The 17,129-nt window shown below is 38.7% G+C and overlaps 1 long non-coding RNA gene across 1 annotated transcript in view; it reads right to left on the reverse strand.

Moving 5' to 3' along the window:
• The window catches only part of LOC137658412 (uncharacterized), a 94,834-nt gene extending 79,152 nt beyond the window's left edge, over positions 1-15,682 (reverse strand). The window contains exon 1 of the long non-coding RNA XR_011047327.1: positions 15,614-15,682. This is a non-coding gene — a long non-coding RNA (uncharacterized lncRNA). The remainder of the gene's footprint in view (positions 1-15,613) is intronic.
• Between the last annotated feature and the right edge of the window lie 1,447 nt (positions 15,683-17,129).

Raw genomic sequence — 17,129 nt, forward strand, 5'->3', positions numbered from 1 at the left:
AATTTACCTTAAGGTACCAGAATTCTAACTCCTGGAGCGAGTATCCCTCGTGAAAGGGATATCGCGACATATCAGAGGACGTATTCTAGACACGTCACATGGCAATCTACGACCTGAACAGAGATTTCGTCTCGTAGGAGGGAGATTGACGAGATACGAATTCGGGAAAGAAAAAGGGGAGCCGCTCCCAAGGCTTCCCTATCCCCCGATTCGTATGCGTGCCTGCGCCAATCCTGGCGCCATCTGTATTCCTTGTAGCGTACACGAGGTGCTACAGATACTGTATGTAGGGAGGGGTCCTACAGCCCTTTCTTAGAAAGGCAAGGGCGGGTCCATCAGGACGACATGGCCATCTCACCCAAAAATAGATTTTTGCTTCGCTCAAAATCCGTTTTTTGGGCTCAAGCCATGTCGTCCTGATGGAAGTGTACCAGAGCATTACTGTATCTGTGGATTCTCAGAACGTGCCGTACTCCCCGGAGGTAATTTTTTCCCGGTCGACTAGACCTAGAGACCTAAGATGTTACCGTTATACATCTTTTCAACTAACTATAAACTATGTTAGAGCTTCCTGCCCCCTACAGGGAAGAGTCCTACTAGACTCTGGAAAAGTCTCGAAGAGTACATATATCTATGTACGAATACCAGGCAAGCTAATATAGTGGTCTCGCCCTATATTAAGTAAAGCATAGTTTGTAAAGGACCACTGCGTCAATATGAAATATCGACCAGTTTTCCGCACAATACTTGTATTGGACAAAGGTTTTATATCCGCATAGGAGGAAAACCAATGCAACATAGCTTGCATAAAGGAACAATTCTATTAGAATTATCCCAGATAAGGTACAAAGAATGAATGCTCAATTATACCAGTAAATTGACACAGGTGAAGGAGACGCAAGGTTCTCAAGAACCAGATTATTGACAGGCAATAAATAGACAGGTTAACCACAATTATATATATATATATATATATATATATATATATATATATATATATATATATATATATATACATATAAGAAGAGGATAACCCAAAACTTTAAGCATAAGTATGATAGTAAACAGGGCTTGTTTGTCTGAAAGAAAAACATTAGATGCCACTTTTAGGATACCGAGGTATCAAAGTCATAAAAGCCTGTATTACAAATCAATGACATTAGCGTTAGAAACGCTCGGCACACATGTCTGCACTTATGCTAGGTTCACCTTCGGAAATGGAACAGTCTGGATGGGCAACACAGTGCCCTCACTTAGTTTGTAGTACAGTATGTAACTACACACTCACCCTGGAATTAATCGTCCCAATTAAGACCACTGTTCCTCGCAGAGTTAAACAGTAGGGTTAACACCGCGACCCACTGCTACCACAGATCTCTTTTAGTTCCTCTACTTGCTTCGCATAGTGGCGAAAGAACACTCTGGAAGACTTCCAGCCAGTGTATGAACGGAGATGTTCAAAATCCATGCAATTAAAGAAATTTAAGAATGAGGCAACTTTCCTCGGATCGTGACCTGCGGGTGTATTGTCAGGATCCGCTCTGCGAATAAAATATGTGATTTTCGCTCTGAGTTGATTCAGAGATAAATTTGAGCCTGATGTTTCTCCCCTGAATAGTTGACCACCCTTGAAGTCTGAAGTTCTATGAAGATAGACCTTTAGGCATTCTACTGGACATAGAGATGCATCTTCTTTCAGAGGGCAGATTCTCCAGGGACCCCACCTGTTGGTGGGTAACTCATTCTTGGCGAGAAACGTAGGATCCGGAAACAGGTTCAGTTCTTCCCCATCCAGGAACTGAACACGACCTGCCTCTCTCGAGAGGCTACAATCTCACTAACCCTGGCCCCGGACGCGAGTGCAAATTAGGAAAATAACTTTTTGTGTCAAATCCTTTAACGCACATTCTTCATTGCTCAACAGAGAAGCGAAATGAAGAACTTGTCTAAAGACCATGAAATGGGCTTTGGAGGTGCTGAAGGTCTGAGCCTAGCACATGCTTTCGGGACTTTATTAAAGATCTCGTTACCTAGGTCGACCTGGAAGGCATATAGAATGGGTCTTGTCAAAGCAGACTTACACGCTGAAATCGTGTTCGCTGCCAACCCTTGACCATGGAGGTGGGGAAAAAAGATAAGCAGAAGTCTGTCAAGATCTCCTGCGGAATCTTCGCCTTGACAAAAGGCCACCCATTTTCTCCAAGATGACTCATATTGCCTTCTAGTAGATTTGCATTTATATTCCTCAATGAAGTCTATACTGGCTTTCGAAATCCCGAAACGCTTTCTCACCGCTAGGGAGAGAAAATCATGAACTGCAGGGTCCGGGTTTTCTGTAATGAAGCGCAGACAGTTGACTTCTGGACTCGCTGGGTCAGAACTGGATCTGGTAGTGGTACAAACTTCAGCTACAGTTCCAATGCCAGGAGGAACCACACGCTGTTCGGCCACTTGTGGGCCACTATTGCCGCTACCCTTTGAAGGATCTCAGTTTGTTGAGGACCCTCAACAGAAGGTTGTGAGGAGGGAACAGATAAATCTTGGACCATCTGTTCCAGTCGAGGGACATCGCGTCCACTGCTTCCGCTAAGGGGTCCTCGTACGGGGCACGTACAGGGGCAACTTCTTGTTGTCTTTCGTCGCAAAGAGGTCTATCTGCAGTTCTGGGACTGATTCAGAATGAAGGAGAATGATCCTGCGTCTAAGGACCATTCCGACTCTATCGGTGTGAACCTGGATAGAGCGTCCGCTGTCACATTGCGGACTCCTTGAAGGTGAACTGCCGACAGGTACCACTTCTTCTTTTCCGCCAATCGGAAGACGGCCAACATCACCTGGTTGAGAGGTGGTGACCTCGATCCTTGTCGATTCAAGTATCTTACAACTACCTCGCTGTCTATTACCACTTTATGTGGAACGAATGACGCGGGGAGACTTTCTTTAAGGTAAGGAGCACTGCCCTAGCTTCTAGAAAGTTTTATGAGAAAGGTCTTGAATAGCCTGGACCAAGTCCCCTGGACTTTTTTCCGATGAGAGTGACCTCCCCATCCCTCCTTTGAGGCGTCTGAGTGAATCGTCACCGACGGGGGAGGTGGCTGAAGAAGAACCTGACTTCTTTAGATGTCTGGCTTGGGACCAAGGCCTGAGAAGAGTACTTAGCCGAAGCGGCTGGTCTTCTCAGATCTCTTCACGCGTTTGATGCATAACTTCTCCAAACTCCGATTGCATCCTTTAGCTGTGCTCTTAGCACTGGGTCTGTCACCGAAGCAAACTGGAGAGAGGGCAGTACTCTCTCCTGCTCGTGTCTTGATATCCTTTCGGAATCTTGAAGTCTCTTGACAGAACCCGCTATCTCCTTCCTTTTCTTCGCTGGGGTGGAGAAACGGTGTGACAAAAGGTCCCAGTGGATCTTAGCCACTGGAACTTTTGAGATGGAGAAAGTCGAGACTTTTTCTGTTGATCTTGAAGCCTAGGTACTCTAGGAACTGGATCACTGACTGGAAGCTTGCAAGCATTCTGTCTCGGATGCTGCCCACACCAACCAGTCGTCCAGGTAGGCTACTACCTGAATTCCCTTTAGGCGAAATTGTTTGAGAGCTACGCTCGCAAGCTTCGTAAAAATCCTTGGGGCTATGTTTAGCCCGAATGGCATGGCTCCGAAGGCGTATAGTCTTCGCTGTAGCCTGAACCCTAGGTAGGGGGAGAGTCGATGGCTAATTGGAATGTGCCAGTAGGCATCTGACAAGTCTATAGAGACGGAATATGCCCTCTTGGGCAGTAAGGTCCTTATGTGTTGCAGTGTTAGCATTTTGAATTTGCAATTCACTATGAACTTGTTAACTGGCGACAAGTCCAGAATGACTCTGAGCTTTTCCGAGTCTTTCTTGGGAACACAAAACAGCCTCCCTTAGAAATTGATAGGCTTCACCCTTTTTCTCCAACCGTTCTTGAACGTACTCCTCCATAACGGGGGTGGAGTGTTGGAAAAACCGAAGGTACGGGGGTGGAGTGCTGTACCAGCTCCCGCCCAATCCATTCTTGAGTAGGCTGTGGGCCCAGGGATCGAAGGTCCACCGATCCCGAAATTTCAGAAGTCTCCCTCCTACCGGTATCACCTCACTTGGACTGCCGTCCTGAGGTCTTGCCTTCCTGACCACGACCACCCCTGAATCCCCTTCCCCTTGAGGGGCGTCTAGACGAGCCTCTGGCTGCTCCTCTAGGCTTTGCTCGGAAGGAAGTAGACTGCCCTTCGAACGCTGGGGTGAATGCCGTGGACTGTGTCGACACGGCCTGGGGTACCCACTGAAAGGTGGTCGGGGTTTGTGCCACGATCTGGGGCACTGGGGGCAATGGCAATTGCAGTTGCTGTTGCTGTCTAAGAGGCTTGGCTGGCCGAGAAGGTAGCCTAGTCCTCATAGTCTTCCTCTTTGGTTGAGGACCCTCATCCGGGGAAGACTTTCTTTTGATAGCCAGGTCCCACTTCTGGAGAAGGTTTCTATTCTCCAAGGTGGCTTTATTAAAAACTTCTTTGACCAAGTCGGTAGGGAAAAAGGTCTTTTCCCCAAATGTTGGAGGAGATTTGTTTCTTTAGCTCGTGCCTCACTGTAGCCGAGGTAAACACGAACTCCCTACAAGCTCTCCTTGCCTTGACGAAGCCATAAAGGTCCTTCGTCACTGTGGCCAGATGAGGCTTGGCCACTACCATGAACATTTCATGGACCTTGGGGTCACTTGCCATCGTCTCGAGAGTAGTCTGAAGAGACATTGAGGCAGTCAGTCTTTCTTTTGTATCGAACTCACTTCGCAAAAGAAAGTCAGACAGCTTAGGGAGGTCCTTGCCGAACTGACGTCCGGCAATATCAGCCTCCAACTTTCCCACTTAGAACGTAAGATGGACGTCCTTCCAATCTTTGTGGTCCATAGGCAGGGCCAGCGACAAGGGTTTACACTCCTCTAGGGAGAGGCAAGACTTGCCGGCCTCGATTGCTTTTAGTACAGCCAGAAACCCTTTCTGTAAAAGGGGGAAGGCTCTAGTAGACGAGGACACAAAGGAAGGGAGCTTCCTATTCAATGCAGCTACCTTTGAGTTTAGAGAAGCCCCTCTCTTTCATCGAAGATGAAAGTAGAGCTTGAGCCTTAGCATGGTCATCACTATGACCTCCTTCGGCTCTGCCTCCTCCTTTGAAGCTGGTTCCTTCCTCAGCCGGACATAACAGTCCGGATATGGTGCCTTGCTGGGCCAGAATTCCACCCTCCAGGGGAACTGAGCCCAGCATATCCGAGATGACGATCTTTCCAGTCGTCATCGACATGTGCTCAGCATACCTCCATGGGTTAGCATCCGAGCACAAAGGAAGGTCTTTCACATTGAGCTTTTCTGGGGCCCATGTGATTCTGCAAGGCACTGCATTCGCAGTTCCATTGCAGCCGCCTTCTCCTGATTCTCCTTCTGCATTTGTTGGATCATTCCAAAAATAGAAGAGAGGGCCTGTCCCAGCTCTACTGGGAGACCGGCCGATGTAGAGGGGCTTGAACTTCATCCTGGGCTTCTGCAAGGAGGTCTTCCTCCTGACACCCGTCCACATCAGATATCCTGTCATTTAGCTGGATGTCTTGCATCGCGACCGCGACTTCAGCATCCACCTGGATCTGAACTTAGGGGATCTCCTCTTGAGGCTGGGGAATCACTGCATCAGCTGATGCCTTAGGGAAAAGATACGCCCTCATATTCTCACTTGGAAGATAAGGGCCAGAAGTGTACTTTTGGAAGCCCCTTACCCAGGTACGAAGCTTCTTCCTAGCTATTTAAATGTCTCATTAATCAGGTTAGTGCACACAGTACATACCTGAGGGTCCCAATACCGGAGATCATCCTTGGAGACAGCGTATGCTGCGTGTCTCCTACAAAACTCATGTCCGCAGAGGTTCTTGCTGCTGACATTGCAGAAAGCACTTCCCCACTTCGGAGTGTCCTACTGTAAAGAGAAGAAATTTACATGAGTATCAAGTGAACTATGTATCACTGGATATGCATAGTATAGCATAACAATTCAGAAATTAAAGACACACACTTGTGTTTCCCTCACAACCCATTGCTGCAGCCTTCCAGATAATAAAATCAAAATGGTTTATCTCTACTAGAGTAACCAATGCAAAGTTTCCAGAGGAAACAGGTGGAGCTCACACCTAGGCAATGATTTTAAAATCCGGGATAATAGACAGGGAAGAACTCTGCTTCTTGTCTGAAGGCAACAGCAAAGGGCCGTGCAAGAAAACACAATAGTGTTAGAAGATACAGTGCTGTACCTAAACTTTTACTATAGTTTTCTTCTTACTGTATATGCTATACAGAAGAATACTAGTACAGTATAGGAGGATGTGTGCCGGCCTGCCTTTGCCGGCCGGCACACACCACAATTAGCTTTAAAGTATACTACTTAACAGCTATAGGGCGGCAGCCCTCTGGTTCAAATGCCTGTGCCGGCGGCAGCAGCTGCCGGCCAGCAACAGCCAGTGTTGGCCGGCAATGATTGCCGGCCAGCAACTACACAAGGTAGTACCCAGCTGCCGGCCACACTTTTGGTGACCGGCAGACAAGGACTGACATAAGCCGGCCGGCAAAGGTACAAGACCGATGCCAGCCGGCAGCAAAAGAACCAGAAGACTACACCTGCCCGGCTGCCGGCCTCATAGGCCGGCAGCCGGCCTCATAGGCCGGCAGCCGGGACAGGTACAGCACTAGAAGAAAATAGAATGGATGCCGGGATAAGAGTGTACACAACCCCCCGAGCCCGGCAACCGAAAGAGTGCATATAAGGAAGGGGAGAAACTTAATTCAGGCTTCCTTGACCAATGCCGTCCGGCTCTGCCGGCAGGCATGGATGAGGGACCAAGAGAGGTCCGGGCAGCACTCGAAAACATAAGACCCTTGCCGTCCAGCATCTCTGCCGGCCGGCAATGGGCTTAGTCAATTCCACATCCCAACCTATACTAGGTCCAGAAGTAGAATGACGTACAGTACAGTAATACCCCTGCCGGCCAGCTCTGCCGGCCGGCAAGGTACAGTACAGTAATGGCTAGGCCATTACGGAGATAGAGGGGGAAGGGACAAGAGGGTCCTGCCAACCTTGCTTTAGTGACAGATCACCCGCAGCCAAGAACTTTGTCTTAGCCTAAGGGAGATCTAAGGGAAAGGGCCAGCGCAGTAGTATAATACCTGCCAGCTTCCAGAGCACCAAAGCAAGGAAGGCGTTGCTACTCCCAAGGGAAGATTTATCCTCCCCGAGAACAGCAACAGGACTTAGTCTGGTCGATCACACAAGAAGGAATCATAACTACAGAAACCTTCGATAGTGACCTAAGGGAGCTAAGCTCCCTTTGTAAGTGTTAGGTCAGCGAGGGAGACTCTGCCCCAAGCCAAACAACACGGACTCAGACTAAAAACTCTGTTGTTCTGTCCCTCTTTGAACCAGACTCTGCTGGAACAGGAAGGTACAGTAACACCCTAGTATAGTTTTATCGAAAATAAATTCGGAAAAAACCACTTAGGGATAAGCCCAAGGCTTAAACAGAGGGAAAGGGATTGCATACCTTCTCCGAAGAAAAGAAAGCAACCGGGGAGTATAATAAAGTATACTAAGGCTCCATAAGCAATTAGCCTAGGCACCAAGAGAATCGATTACCTAATTCACCGAAACTCTCACGTATACAATCTTGGAAATATTCCACACAGTCTAAACTGTATAAAATATAGCCTAAAGCTTCAATAAAATTTTAATTACACTCGGAAAAACCAAAATCATGCATTAAGTACCAGGACCAAACGACTAGGCTACATGGCCTAGCGTAGGCCAGAATGGCGAATACTTCGCCAAATAATACTAAGCACGAAAGGAAATCCTATGTAAAGCTAAATAGCTAAAATTTATTAAGCAAAACAACCAGGAATGTCACTCTGACTAACTAATTTATACCTAGCGAGTGACAGTGTCCAGGACACCTCTGGTAGGCTACGGCTCTTGTATCAAAGATTAATCCTATTAATCACTCAAAATTTTACCAAGAGCCTACATTTATACATAACAGACCCTATACTCAACTTATCCGAGGCCAACGAAGACGAAGAAGCCATGAAAAGCTGAATAAATCCAAGATTTGCGAGAAAAACAGGAAAAAACACCGAGTTGTTAAGCTACGCAAAAAGGAATACAGATGGCGCCAGGATTGGCGCCAGGCACGCATACGAATCGGGGGATAGGGAAGCCTTGGGAGCGGCTCCCCTTTTTCTTGCCCGAATTCGTATCTCGTCAATCTCCCTCCTACGAGACGAAATCTCTGTTCAGGTCGTAGATTGCCATGTGACGTGTCTAGAATACGTCCTCTGATATGTCGCGATATCCCTTTCACGAGGGATACTCGCTCCAGGAGTTAGAATTCTGGTACCTTAAGGTAAATTCTCTGAGAATATCGCCGTAGTTGTAATATACCCTAGGAAGCTACCCTATAGGAACTTCCATCAGGACGACATGGCTTGAGCCCAAAAAGATATATATATATATATATATATATATATATATATATATATATATATATATACATATAGGCTATATATTGTCTATATATACATACATACTGTACATACATACATACATATATATATATATATATATATATATATATATATATATATATATAATATATATATATTAAAAAACTGATCAAATCCATGTAATCAACCAGCTAGTGGAAAGATTAACATATTATGACAAACCAATATATCATTTATAGACTATGAGAAAGCTTTTGATTCAGGTACATTCAAAAGTAAGAAATAAACGAATCTTATGTTACAACACATACAGATATTTATACGGGAAGTACAGCAATCGCAAAAGTACATAAATATAGTGAGAGCATTCCGATTGATAGAGTAGTCAGACAAAGAGACCCATTTCGCCTAAATTATTCACAATATGCCTAGAAGTTTTCAAAAATTTAGATTAAAAAAAATGTAGAAATTAACATTAATGGGGAATACCTTAACAACTTAAGACTTGCAGATGATATACTTCTATACAGTTAATCATGGGAGGAATTGTAAAAGATGATAGAAGTTTCAAACAAACAAAGCACAAATGTAGGCCTGAAAATGAATATGAGTAAAACTAAGATAGTGTTTAATGAAAATACAGACACAACATATAGAAAAAGCTCTAGAGATTGTTATTGGGCCTACCAATAATAACTTCTGCATCAGAATCTTGGAGCCTTACTAAAATCTTAGAACATAAGGTAATTACAACTCAAGAGTCATGGAAAGAATAATGATTAGAATAACATAAAGCAGAAAAGGGGCAACATGAATACGGCAACAAACTAAAATAGAGGATATTTAAACAATAAAGAAAAAGAAATGGACGTAGAAAGGGCTGGAGAGATGGTGTAAAGAGGTATTGGAAAGGAAGAGCCTTAATACGCAAGCAGAAGATCATATGCAAGATGAATGCCAGTGGATGTAGCGAGAGTCGTTGCAACCTCATTAAGGCTTATGTGTAGATGTATGAAGCAGCTTAAGTTGCGAAAGTTTTCTACAGTGATTATCCTCAATCAAATTTAGCACTTAAAGATTGGGTGTTACAGTGACTGTTTTGTGTTTGTTTTCCTTAGGGACAAACACCCTCAAAGGGCTAAGTTTAGGAAAAATATATGTATTGATATAATATATAGTACATTACTTTACAAAAGCGACGCATATTACAAGCATGGATATTTAAGATTAGTTAAAAAGAGTCTTCCCTCATCACATATTTTTCCCTGGCGCCAAATACCGTACTCTTCTTAGAGGGCTAAGTTTAGGAAAAATAGATATATTGATATAATATACTGTATATTACTTTATAAAAGTGAATCATATTACAAGCATGGACATTTAAGATTAGTTTAAACGACTCTTCCCTCATCACATATTTTTCCCTGGCGCCAAATACCGTCCTCTTAGATGGTTAAGTTTAGGAAAAATAGATGTATTGATATAATATACAGTATATTTCTTTATAAAAGTGACGCATATTAAAAGCATTTACATTGAAGTTTAGTTAAAACGAGTCTTCCCTCATCAAATACCTAACCTACACAGGCCCACATGGTACATCTGGTTCGAATATATGGTAGAAATGGCAAGGCCAAAACAGATTTCACGCCTCACATATATCATGGCTAATTTCTTTATGACTGCGAAAAAATATAGGTAACATATATGATTTTAAACTAAGGATATTTCCTTCACATTTACACAAATTTTCTTTAGAGAAATTAATTAATTACACAGTATTAAGATAAACTTGGTCTATTTCTTTCAAATGTAACACATGATCATAAACAAATGATATTTTTATAACGATTTACACAAATTCTCTTTAGAGAAGTTAATTCACCCAAGCATTATTAATATAAACTTGGTATTCATGCAGTATTAATATATTCTCTGTCTATTTATTTCAAAATGTAACACATGATCATAAATAAATGATATTTCCATAAGGATTTACACTAATTCTCTTTGCAGAAATTAATTCATCCAAGCAGTACTAATATAAACTTGGTATATTTTGCTATATTTACGAAAGTTAGGGTAATTTCCGCCTCCCGCTTTCATTAACAGAAAATTCCCAGCAGCTCAAAGCAAACAAACATTTGTGCCGTGCTTAATGATCGGCAGCTGCTGTTGACTGCTTCCCTGTCCCTTCCCAATATATTTACAACTGGGCATCGTTGTGTCGTAGGGCCACTAGATCTCAGACAATTGCCCTTTCTATTACCACCTAACCAATTGCTTCGCTTCTATCTTCGTGGATAGTCGGTTTAAATGTCCTCATGGTATTATGTGGATTTTCTTGATAGTTATAAATGGTATTTTATGTAAAGATCTGAATAAATATTTCACTATATCTGAACTAAATTACGCATGTTTTGTTATATATATATATAAATATATATATATATATATATATATATATATATATATATATATATATATATATATATACAGTATATATATATATATATATATATATATATATATATATATATATATATATACAGTATATATATATATATATATATATATATATATATATATACATGTATATATATATATATATATATATATATATATATACTGTATATATATATATATATATATATATATATATATATATATGTGTGTGTGTGCGTCTACTATATGCATCTTTCACCCTTTAAGAGGCAGGGCAAGTAAGTTATAACCGTCCTGTTCTCGACAAAACTGTACGGATATGATATTTCTACTTCCGTGACTGATGAATGAACCTCTCCCCAGCTGGTAGCCCGATAGGCGTGAAGCTGCTCCAGTACTAAGAGCCTTACAAACGAGAGCCCTAATGGGTAGTATAAACATGGCATATCAAGAACTGATCTGGTGTTATAACTATTTATTCATTTAATTATTTTCTTTATTTTTTTTTCTTTTGCAGTTAGATAAAATAGTCATGTCAGATGTTCCCACTGACTTTTGAGCCGAGACCAATTTTTTATAACACCCATTTAAAAACAAACATATAGTAAAATGCTGTAATTACAAAAAAAAAAAAAAAATAAATAAATAAATACACAAGGAAATATAAACCTTTTCAATAAGAACGTTTGCCAACTTGGCTGTTTTACAGCCACATTAAATAAAAACTCCTAAATTAAGCGATAACAGCGGAATTGCCTGGCCCTCCTTGGTCCTAGCTTGGTTGGAGAGGGGGGGGGGGCTTGGGCGCTGATAATATGTATATATGGTCAGTCTCAAGGGCATTCTCCTGCTCGATAGGGCAATTTCACTGTCCCTTGCCTCTGCCTTTCATGAGCGACATATAAACCTATAAATCAGAGACCTGAAACAGTTAACGTTATATCATAGATTTGAAAATCTATCTAGCCGTCGTTGTTATGTCTGAAACCCTTCCCATTTTTCATATAATATTATCAGGTCCTTTAAAACTAATTGAAGAATAATAGAGAATCGATTTGGAACTACGAAATACGTAATCATCACCATATAAAGGTTTTAATTTTCTAATCGGTTGCCAAATATAGGATAAACTATGAAACTAGTGATATAATGAAAACAGACCAAAAATTCTGACTAGGCTTCCCAGCGCCGTTTGATCCAATTAATTATGAAAAATATCCTGCAGGCCTAATTTTGGGCAACTTTGAAAAGATTCTTTATATAATAAACTAGCACATAAATGTACAGTATCTACGAAAAATACAACTGTGACTGCATGGAGACAGCCATAATTCCTTGAAACTAAGAAGACCAAAACAAGAATTATCACTGCTAAGAAAAAAGTGAGGTTCACCACTTGATTTTCAAAGTTATAACGAGACAAAATACTACAGATGCATTCAATGCATTTTGTAATAATGACCACATCACATAAACAAACATTGAGAAATCTTCAGTAGTATATACAACCTTGCTTTATGAATGGATTCATTCATGAAAAGGATGGTGTAATACATATCTGCGCTCCGTACCATCAATAGTAGCACTCTCTGAGAGAGAGAGAGAGAGAGAGAGAGAGAGAGAGAGAGAGAGAGAGAGAGAGAGAGAGAACTCAATTACTTCTCAGGCACCTGATGATACCAGAGTCAGAAGGCCAAGGTCTTTCCTCAAAGCACAATAATTACAAAGAGTACAGGAGATGTTACTGTAATTTTCACTAACACTAACCCCTCGTTGCACTTCGAGGGACGAAAAGATTAAGGAGATGACTTCTACTTTTACGATCCATTCATCATTTTTCACTGAGGATGTTCTGATGGCTCACTTGTAGTACCCTATTTATTTTCTGATACACACACACACACATCTATTTATATATATATATATATATATATATATATATATATATATATATATATATATATATATATACATATACATAATATATAGATATAGATAGATATATATATATATATATATATATATATATATATATTTATATATATACATATATATATATATATATTTTATATATATATATATATATATATATATATATATATATATATATATATATATATATATATATATATATATACTGTATGTACATGCGTATTTTATACACAAATATGTATATGCGCTGTACATATATGCGTTGTACATATATGTGGACGTGTATAAATATAAATATAATAAATACAAAAATAAAAGACCAAACAATTTCATTTCAAATGGATTAAAATTAGCAAATGCTCTTTGGCAAGCTGGATACGCAATGATTACAAGCCAACATGAATTCATGAATAATTTGAATCTATAAACATATATGTTATCTCCATGCTATGGCTAATGGCTAAGGACATTGCCAGAACGTTAATGAAATTTGTTAATTTGATGATACCTATTCATTTGTATGCCTTTTCTTGTCTGATTATAACTAATAAATAATGTGTTAAGCATTTATGGTCATCTCCGAAACCTAATTTTATAGTTCTATTCTGTAATGACCAAAATCTATTGCCTTTTCTTTTATCTAATTATAACTAAAAATGAATGTGTAAGGAAATCATGGTTATCTTTAAAAACTAATTCTATAATTCTATTTTGTAATGACCAAAACCTACAGCATTTTTTTATATAATTTTAACTAAAAATAAATGTGTTCAGCATTCATGGTTATCTTCAAAAACTAATTTTATAATTCTATTATGTAATGAACAAAACCTATGACGAATTCACTTTGCAATAGCCCAGTACTTAACTCAATAATTTTATGAAGATAATGTCAGCAATAATACGAATGCTACTGTACACTTAAAACATTTGATTTAAACATAATGTACTAAGGGAATGGACTTTCGAAAAATGTTAGGGGAAAAGTGCGTGCTCCTCAACATTGTATTTACGACTTTTCATAATCAAAGAAGACAGATATAATCCAGAATCATATGAAATTATTTGTACATAAATATCCTTAGTTTGTTCGAAGAAAAAAAAAATATTTGTTCAAGCTTCTAATTCCAAGCAGTGATTTAAACTGTATTGGAATGAATTCGGAAAGAATATTTTTAGCTAAAAGGAAATAAATATTTTGGGGATTCTCCATTGTAATATTAGTAAATTATAATTAAATTAATCAAGATTACTTTACAACAATGGGCTACTCGAGAGAATTATCTAGGAAAAATACGTCTTAAACTAGAAAGAACATTATCCAAAATTTGTTAAGGTTAAATTATAATTAAACTAATCAAGGTTACTTTACAACAATGGGATACTCGAGAGAATTATCTAGGAAAAATATGTCTTAAACTAGAAAGAACATTATCCAAAGTTTGTTAAGGTTAAGACGAAGTCCCTCATGGGGAAAATTCCCCCTATTATTAGAAGGGGAGCGAGAGAGGGAACCAAAGGGAACTAATTGACCTGCTTGTTGACAAGCTGCTGAACAGGCGAACACAAGCACCCTAATGTTCCTTTACTATGACCTCCACGGTCATTTGGTGACCTTACACCATTCCACGGAAGGGAGTAAAACCTATTAGTTTTAAGTAAGACATTTCGTTTACTGTAAATTTCAAAGTTATTTAGGAAAATAATATCCAAATTTCAAGGTTATTTAGGAAAATAATATCCAAAATTTCTAGGTTATTTAGGAAAATAATATCCAAATTTTAAGGTTTAGGAAAATAGTATCCAAATTTCAGGGTTATTTAGGAAAATAATATCCAATTTCCAAGGTTATTTAGGAAAATAAGATCCAAATTTCAAGGTTATTTAGGAAAATAATATTCAAATTTCAAGGTTATTTAGGGAAATAATATCCAAATCTCAAGGTTATTTAGGAAAATAATATCTAAATTTCAGGGTTATTTAGGAAAATAATATCCAAATTTCAAGGTTATTTAGGAAAATATTCAAATTTCAAGGTTATTTAGGAAAATAATATCCAGATTTCAAGGTCATTTAGGAAATTAATATATACGCATTATTAAGACTTGCTAGTCCAGTGCTGCTTCTTTCAAAGATAAGGGATGATATATATATATATTTTTTCTAAAACGACGCTATCTTTTAAGGAATGGGACATGTAATAATATAACAGGGGAAACCCATTAAATTCCCTTAAAAGGCTTTTTCTATTAATTGCAGGAATAGCAGAAACGAATGGTAAAATTTTACATATCTTAGATTCTAATGGACTACGAATATGGGAAAAATTATATGGCAATAAAATTAACAAAGATTTATACTGCTAAACGTTCGCTATCATTATACAAGACCAAACATTTGCATAACTTTAGTAGCAAATTCTATTGGGCATATATCCCTCGATATAAAAAGATCTAACAGGTATTAATACTATAAAAGAAAAAAAAAAAAAAGCAGAACCAGATATAACTCCTACATTGAATAACACTATAGAAATAGCAGATACAGATATAACTTCTACATTGAATAGAAATATAGAAACAGCAGAAACAGATATAACTTCTACATTGAATAGCACTATAGAAATAGCAGAAACAGATATAAATTCCACATTGAATAACACTATAGAAATAGATATCATTTACTCACTCAAATTTGTAGCTCGTTTCTCAGCACTGGCTTCTGGGATGCGGGTTTCCGTACCATGACGAAATCTGAAACAGGGCAGATTTCGTGGAGTCAGTTACAGTTTGTAAAAGACCTACGTAAGGACTATATGAATAAACAATAAAGGAAGGAAGAAACTTATGAATTTTTTAAAACAATAAAGGAAGGAAGAAACTTAAGAATTTTTTTAAATAAATCAGGAAAGTTATCGATAAACGTTTATCATTTGGTAGCCAGAAGATGCATATATACAATGATAAAAAAAGTAACAAACACTGTTTTATATTTCAAATTTGTGTACTTTAGGACAGGGCACCTTTTATAATAATAATAATAATAATAATAATAATAATAATAATAATAATAATAATAATAATAATAATAATAATAATAATAATAATTCTTACTCTCTGACTTCCCACATTCAATAGCCATATAATTACAAGAGCGGAGGTAACGACAAGGCATAGGTAATATGTAGTGGCAAAATACATTAGTTATGTAGTGGCATATCGCTTCAGGGGCTCTGTGGATAGGGGGGGCATAAAAGGGGTGTGCCAGACCCCCTCATAAGCAGGAAATGGGCAGGACTCCACCCATCCTATTCCCTGAGGTGAATTTCCAGTCAGGTGGGTGGGCGCCGAGCGGTATGGGACGTGGGAGTAGATTAGATGGAGACTGTATTGTTTTTACTATTTAAACATATTTGTATTTGTGGTGGCCTGTTCACTTATTGAGTGCATATAGATTTTTATGAGGTTTAAAAGATATATTGACTAAATTAACCCGACTTCAAGGAATTATTTGAGATACGTGCTTTCTCAGGTTTTTTTTTTCATACGTAACACATTTTTTTTACTACTTAAACACATTTGTATTTTTGGTGGCCTATGTACTTATTGAATACATGTAGATTTTTATGGAGTCTGAAAGATATATTGACTAAATTAACTCGACTTTAAGGAGTTATTTTGAAGATAACGATACGTGCTTTTTCAGTTTATTATTCATACGTAATACATAGTAATTATTTTTTACTATTTAAACACATTTGTATTTGTGGTGGCCTGTTGACTTATTGAATACATGTATATTTTTATGTATATTTCTATGGAGTATGAAAGATATATTGACTAAATTAACCTGACTTCAAGGAATTATTTGAGATAACGATACGTGCTTTCTCAGGTTTTTTATTCATACGTAACACATTTCTTTATACTACTTAAACACATTTGTATTTGTGGTGGACTTTCAACTTATTGAATACATGTAGATTTTAATGGGGTCTCAAAAATATATTGACTAAATTAACCTGACTTCAAGGAATTATTTAAGATAACGATACGTACTTTCTCTGTTTTCTTATTCCTACGTAACACATTATTGTATTGTTTTTACTATTTAAACACATTTGTATTTGTGGTGGCCTATTGACTTATTGAATAAATGTAGATTTTTATGGAGTGTGAAAGATATATTGACTAAATTAACCCGA

Source organism: Palaemon carinicauda, chromosome 19 (genome assembly GCF_036898095.1).
Source record: "Palaemon carinicauda isolate YSFRI2023 chromosome 19, ASM3689809v2, whole genome shotgun sequence".
NCBI classification, from domain to species: Eukaryota; Metazoa; Arthropoda; class Malacostraca; order Decapoda; family Palaemonidae; genus Palaemon; species Palaemon carinicauda.